Source organism: Lytechinus variegatus, chromosome 6, assembly GCF_018143015.1.
Source record: "Lytechinus variegatus isolate NC3 chromosome 6, Lvar_3.0, whole genome shotgun sequence".
NCBI classification, from domain to species: Eukaryota; Metazoa; Echinodermata; class Echinoidea; order Temnopleuroida; family Toxopneustidae; genus Lytechinus; species Lytechinus variegatus.
Window position 1 is genome coordinate 42,840,896 of NC_054745.1, and position 7,973 is coordinate 42,848,868.

Consider the following 7,973-nt stretch of genomic DNA (forward strand, 5'->3'; position numbering starts at 1 on the left):
ATTTTATTCTTCTCTTTTCTTTTGTTAACGGCTCCTCTCTCTATCTCTCCCTCTCTCTCCCTCTCCGACCCCCTCTTGCCCATTCTCTTTCTCCCTTCCTCTTCCTTTTCCTATTATTTTTTTTCTATTTTCACACATCGGGCATGGTGGCTCAACGGTAGATCGCGCGCCTCATGAAAGGTCGTGAGTTCGATCCCTTGCCGAGTCATCCCAAAGACTTTAATAAAATGAGACATTTTTGGCCGATTGCACGAAAGGGTCTTTGCAAGGACCGGCTTTCGTGTCGCCCATTTCCATGTGGAACGCATTTTGAATAAATCATCTGCATACATATTTAATTAAAATAAACAAAATGTTTGTTTATAAAATAATGTGGTATATCATGAACTTGTATAAAATTTGATTTAAAAGCAAGCTAACAAATCTTATTCTTTATCATAAACTTCAGAAACACCCCGCTTATAGCGTATCATAAAAGATGGGCGACACGAAAGATGGTCTTTGCAAAGACCCTTTCGTGCAATCGTCCCCTGACTTCTTGCCAGGCGCTCAGCATCTAAATTGTATAGAAGCAAACAAATTAATCATAATATGGCAGCCAAGTATCCCCTAGACCTTTCTTCGTTCCTCTTCGTCAATCAGATCCAGCTGCTCATCTTCATCTAATTGAAACCACGGTCCTCGCATACGATCAGATACGGTGATAGTGCTTTGTGTATTATTGCCCCTGAACAAGCTCCAATCTCACATTCCAAATGCTCTCTCTGTTGAGATTTTCACATCCTCACTCAAAACTCACCTTTTCTCAACAATGACATAGTTTTTTAATTATTAATTTTATTTAATTAATGGATATTTTATTATTTACTTTAGTCAGCCAACCTGTGCACTTTGAAACACCTACATAAAGCATCTTATAAATGTTATTATTTGTAGTATTATTAGTAGTATTATTAGTAGTATTATTATCATCATCATTATTATCATTTTATTATCAGTATTATTACCATTATTATTATTGTTATTATTATTATTATCATCATCATTATTATCATTACTACTACTACTACTACTACTACTACTACTACTACTACTACTACTACTACTGCTGCTGCTGCTACTACTACTACTACTACTACTACTGCTGCTGCTGCTACTTCTATTAATACTACTATTACTACTACTATTACTACTACTACTACAACTACTGCTGCTACTACTACTACTACTACTACTACTACTACTACTACTACTACTACTACCACTACTACTACTACTACTATACTGCTCCCATGGGCGTCAATCGGTGGGGGACGGGGGACGTGTCCCCCATGATTTTTTCAGGGGGGACACAATATCAAACGTCCCCCTCATGTTTTTGTCACAAAAGAAGTGTGACTATCTGGGGGGGATATGTGCATACCTTCTCAGGAAATGAGAGTTGATTCCCCTTAAAAAATAAAAAAGCAACTGTCATGTAACCTTTTGATGCAATTAACGGTGGGTAAATTCGAATTTAAAAGCAGCGCAGCTAGCCGTCTATGAGCCGTTCTGTTAATAGCTCTATGGCATGACATACGGTACATGTAGCGATGGAGTATGACGAAATTATGAAGCGCCGATTGTACCAATATTATATAGAACAATTATTTGTTATATAATCATTATTTATTAAAATAATAACTATTATTTTATATAATTTACATATTATTTTTAAATAATTACTATTATATGAAATAAAATTATTTATATATAATTCCAACTAGTACTTCATTATTTGCAAATATCAGTAGATCGACATTCCATTGTTTATAAATTATGATTATTTGTTTTTCAATATTTATAAATACTGATTATTTGTTTTTCATTATTCATAAATAATGATTTTTGTTTTTCATTATTTACAAATAATGTGACTATCTGGGAGGAATATGTGCATAACTTCTCAAGGAAATGAAAGTTGATTCCCCTTAAAAAAATAACCATTTAACAAATAACCCTTATTTATAAATAAGTTTGTCAAGTTTTCTAATATTTATAAATAATTATTATTTATTAAACAATGCCAGTGCACATTTCTTTTTTAATAAATGATTTGTTGAGTGTCCCCATTATTCATAAATAATGATTATTTGTTATATAATGGAAACGTCTACTTTATTTTTTACAAATAATTTTTTTCGAGTGCGCCATTATTCTAATTATTTATAAATAATCATTATATAATGTCCGAGTTTTCCATTATATATAAATAAAGATTATTTGTTAAAAAATGAAATATCTACCTCATTATTTGTAAATAGTGAAAATTCATTGTTTTTCTTTTATTTATAAATAACAATTTTGTTTAAATATCCCATCATTTATGAATAATCCTTTTTTATAAACAATTTTTACAGTTTACCATTATATACAAATAATCATTATTTACATACAAATAACCATTATTTATGTACAAATAACCATTATTTATATACAAATAACCATCATTTATGAATAATGGAAAACTCGACTATAACATGCAAATGTGAGAGCGCCCATAATATGAATATTCATGATGCAATCTCCTTTTTCGTGATTTTTCTTCACAAATCATGTCCTCTTCATAATGAAATTTCTTGAAGCAATTTTCTAGGGATATAGTCTGATGCTAATATTCTTCATTTTTTTATATAATCTTGAAAAAAGTCAAAAATCTTGAAAAAGCGAAGCGACCAAGCTTGTTATTTGAGCTTGGTAGCGTCGCTGTCTCGCTTTCAAGATATTTTTTGGAGAAAGTTTACGCGCGTCTTATGCCCCCCCCCGGAAAAAAAATCTGCATAAGGCCATGATGGCTGGCCCCCAAAAAAAACGGGAGAAGAAAGAAACGTAGTGAAAAAGAAATTATTTTACATTATAATGTTATACGATATTATATATGTTGTGTTTTATTACATAAGTATTTTTTTTTCATAACTTTATGAAACATAATTTGCTCAGGACCTATTTGGTCCGGTACTCGCATTGTCTGTTAAACGAGATATATAATCATGTTGCGCTAAAACGTCCTGTTTTTAAGTCAATTTGCACCAAATATATTTCATCGCACTTCAAGTTATTATTGCTTTATATAGTGACATATGCTTCTTTTTCATGACTACTTAAAGTGATTTTAAGGCCTGCATATTAAATGAATTCATGTCCGTGCCTACATTCGAATTAGTGGATTGATAAGATATGTCTGCATTTCATGAAGTCCTCAAATCAGTCTTTAAAATGTCTCTTTTTCTAATCTAAACATCAAAAATTTTCAGCTCGCGCTTCGCGCTGGCATCATTTGGTTAGTGGAATACATATGATCCTAGTACATTCCTACAAACAAGCCTTAGAATGCCCCTCTTCAGACCTGAATTTCCTATATTTTAGCTCGCACTTTGCACTAGTGAGATGCGTATGGTAATCATGGTTAATGTGATTTCAAAAAGCTCTTCATATGTTTGGATGTGATTTTAACAAAATCAGCAATCGCTTGGCACTCGTATTTGATGACGGTGATGAGATATGTATACTCCTAATGGATTCCAAAAAGAAATAGTCCTTAAAATGTCCCTGTTTGGGGTCAATATATACAAAATTTTCAGCTCGCGCTTCGCGCTCGCATCGTTTTGTTAGTGAAATACGTATGGTCTTCGTAGATTTCTACAAACAAGCCTTAAAATGCTTCTCTTCAGGTCTGAATTTCTAAATTTTCAGCTCGCGCTTTGCGCTTGTATTATTTGATTAGTGAGATGCGTATTTCAATCTTGATTAATGACTAGAAAAAGTGTTTCATGTTTAAAAAAAAGTCAGCAATTGTTTGGCACTCGAATTAGATGAGTATGGTATAATTCTCTTATTTGATTCCTAAAAATAGTCCTTAAACTGTCTCTGTTTGGGCCAATAAATACAAAAATTTCAGCTCGCGCTTCGCGATCGCGTTGTTTGTTTATTATAATGTCCCTTTTAGGTCGGAATATCAAAAGAAGTTAGCTCGCGCTTCGCGCTCGCATCATATGATCAGTGAGATACATTACATATCCGATTAATGGCACAGTCCTTAAAATTTCTCTATAAGGTCAATATGCCCATGCCTGGAAATTGAGCGCGCTTTGCGCGCTCACCGAGTGACTCATTTTTTTTTTGCTTGTGCCCCCCCATGCCATGACCCACGGTACTCCACTGCTTCGAGCATTTTGGGGGCGGGGTGAAATCGCCCCAAGCGGCGCCTCAAACAGAAAGTCAGAAAGAGGTTGTGTGTGGGTGGTGTGTTTGTGTGTATGGTGGGACAGAGAGAGCTAGAGAGGGGGGGGGACGTGGTGAGAGGGATAAAGAAGACGTGCTTCAGCAATAGGTCATGGTATTAACTTTGAAAGTATACCTATAAAAGTGACATGCTTGCATGTTGCTATTGTGTCCCCCCCCCATGGTCAAGTTTGGATTGACGCCCATGACTGCTACTACTACTATTAATACTACTAAAACTACTAATATTACTACTACTATTGCTACTACTATATTAATACTACTATTACTAATACTACAACTACTGCTGATACTACTATTTGTCTATTATCACTTTCACATACATCCCCCCCCCTTCAGTGTCATGGGAACGATTTTTTGACTGGGTTGCTGAAGAAGATTTGAAAAGAAGAAAAAAAGGATTATGGTGCCTAGGAATTTGAAAGGCAGAAAAGGGGTTTTTTACTACAAAATGAAGATTAAATTGGTTCAGAGGACTTCGGAAAGGAAAAAAGAGGATTTCACTTGAAAATGAAGGTCATTTTGGTTACCTTTGGCATTTTTACACATCTTTCAAAATACCGGGGGGGGGGAGGGCTGCTTATTGAGAATAATACACGCGGCACCCCAAGAAATTTGTTGGGGTGCTTAAACACCCCAGCACCCCACTTTCCAAGGCCATGCCCTCTATCCATCTTTTTTCCTTTGTACTATCAAGACAGTAGGCTCGGGAATTAACACTGGGTGCACGTGCACCTTCCCCCTTTTTCTATTTTCAACAGCTGATTTTCCAAACGTGACTTCCACCTCCCCAAGTTGTGCACCCCTGCCTTTTTAGTTACACGGACCTCACCAGGAAGTCGAGGGGGGGGGGCACTTCCATTGACGAGTGGATACCATGCGCGAAAAAGAAACGCGTAAAAGAAGTAGGGGCTCTATTTCAAGATAGGGCACGTTACGTACTTCATGTAATAAATTTAGGTGTCAAAATACAAAAATACTGAATAGAGTGGTAATTATATTTTGCAAGATATTTGGTCAAATTTGCGAGGTTATAAAAGATACTAAAATGATTTATAAAGGGTGTACGTTTCGCTCCAACACTTTAGAGTCCGACCGACGTCCGTAACAAAACAATAAAATATTGCTGTAATTCCTTAAGTGGATCAATCCAGGGAATGCTTGCCAAGGGTACCGTTTTCTTTCCAATACTTGTTAAGGATAGGGTTTCACATGCCAATTCTTATTAAGGGGTGCATTTTCAGAATATGGAAAATACTTGTTTATATTGTTTTTCGAGACCCAATGGTCGCGGATGGTATCCCCCCCCCCGGGCACGATCTGCAGCTATCCTTGCTGAAACCAGCCTACGCCCTTGCAATTATACTCCTTCTCTTGTGATATATCTGTCTTTCATATTTCTCAGATCAATACTCTGATCATCATGGCGGCTAACTTAACCCCAGACCAACAATGTGAAGGAAAGGAGTGTCAATCAATCACAGACGTGACGTACTACGTGGAGGAGAAGAAGAGACTCTGTGATGACTGCGCCTCTAAAGAAGGATGCATCGCAAGAGGTAAAAGGGGTGGGCCCAATTTTTATTGCGATAAACATGATGAAAAGGTAAAATTGTATTGTAAAACTCATGGCGAACCAATGTGTCATTTGTGCGCTTCAGTAAGGCACAGGTATCCTTGCGAGAGACAAGATATAGATGATGCGATAAAAGAAATAACGGGCAGGCTGACAGTTCTAAACGAAAAGGCAAAGGAAATATTGAAAGAATGTCGTCATTGTGAAGATGACATTAACCAATGTACGAAATACACAGACACCCATCTACAAGCTTTGAAAGATAAAGTTAATTCCATAATCAAGGAGGCAATCAATACAGATAAAGTCAAGGAGAAGATGGAGGCTGACAAATTCAACCAAAAATTTGATGATCAGAATCAAGTCCTTCGAGAAGAGATTATGAAGATTAATGAGAAGATTAGAAAGAACAATGAAGAGAGAGAGACACAACTTGAAATGATCCATGCAAGTGCAAAGATTAGACAAGGACTCATGGACATTAAGAAGATTGGTCTTCATAGAGACATTGATAAAATTGTTAAACACAAGGATATGAAGATCAGAGAGTTGATGAAATCATTACAGGATGACACAAAAATAATAGAGAATGCAATACAGACCATAGATACAGTACTAGAAGACGATAAAAGCATTGTTAAAGATGGTCATTGTGTGAACATGTCATTGAGTGATAAAGTAAAGAAACCACTTTATAAGAATGATGTGAAACAAATCACTGATAGAATATCAGGTGTGAGGTTTGTAAAGGGTGTTGGGGAGAGAGTATGATGGTAGGATTGGTGGGTATGATGGCGAGTGGATGCTTAGTGATACAATCGATGTTAACTATAAATTCAAATTCCCATTCATTGTGGGTTCCATAGATGAATGTAATGTGATCATCACTGACAGACTCTCAGGTAGCCAGCATACATACATATTAGATATAAACACTAAACACAAACAGAGAGTGATAACATGTACTGATACATCATTGGTAGTCTCCTGTGCATTACTGAATGATGACAAGTTAGTGTGTGGTAGATGGTGTGAAGGTTGTACAGGGGACAGTTTGACTGGATGCATCAGTGTGTATGACAGACAATGGATGCGCATCAATGACGTCACAATACCAAGAAACACAACGGGCGATATCTCATCGGTGGATGTAGCTGTTGACCGTGATGGGATGATCATCGCTGCTGAGTGGGGTAAGTCTAAGATATACGTCATCAACCCAGCTGATAGTAAGATCGTGAATACCATCACATGTAAACAGAATGTAGTGATGCGAGGTGTGCTATCATCAGGTCACATCATCGCTCAACCTGACCCGCTTGATAAGAGAGTACTAATCATAGACAGACAGGGTGGTCAAAGGGAAATCCCCCACAGTGATGTAATCTTGAATGTCAGTGTTCATCCTTTAACAGACGACCTCTACGTTGTGACATCGGATGATAGGTACAAGACGCGTATGATCGATCACGTGATCAGTGGGAATGAAGTGAAGGAGAGAAGAGTGACGTCATTCCCTCTACCAACTAGACTGAATCATGAGGATACGAGGCGTTTTTACCATGTCTACTCTCGTGTAATGATCTCATCATCAGGCAAGATAATTGCTTGTGATGGAGATAGTATTCTCGTATTCGAAAAGAGACTCACATTATAAACGTTAGGTGAAGATCAATTAATCATTGCATTTACTATGACGACTATGAGACATACTAACAAGCAGAATACATTCCTTTTAGACAATGAAAAATATTTCACAAAAATATATGCCTACTGTAACCTTATAACTTTGCATCTTTATTCAACGATAATTTCCCGGGGTTTGTTTTGCAAATTACCATTTTTTTAAATATAGCACGTATTCTGAAAAAAGTTTTAGAATAATTAGTAGGAATGGTGATTATGATAATGATGATGGTGACAATAATGATGATGAAGATGATGATAATGGTAAGATGATGATGATGGTAGTGATGATGATTCCGACGATGACGATGGTGATAAAGATGGTGGGTACGATGATGATGGGCGAGACATTTAAAGAACATTTGACAGTTTTTTGACAAGAAAAACAAAAAATATTCCACTAACTAAAGGTGATCATCAAATACTAGTA

At 36.3% G+C, this 7,973-nt stretch overlaps 1 pseudogene; it reads left to right on the top strand.

Annotated features, from left to right (window-relative positions):
• Positions 1 to 5,704: 5,704 nt before the first annotated feature.
• Positions 5,705 to 7,514, top strand: LOC121416717 (annotated as a pseudogene).
• The last annotated feature ends 459 nt before the right edge of the window (positions 7,515 to 7,973 follow it).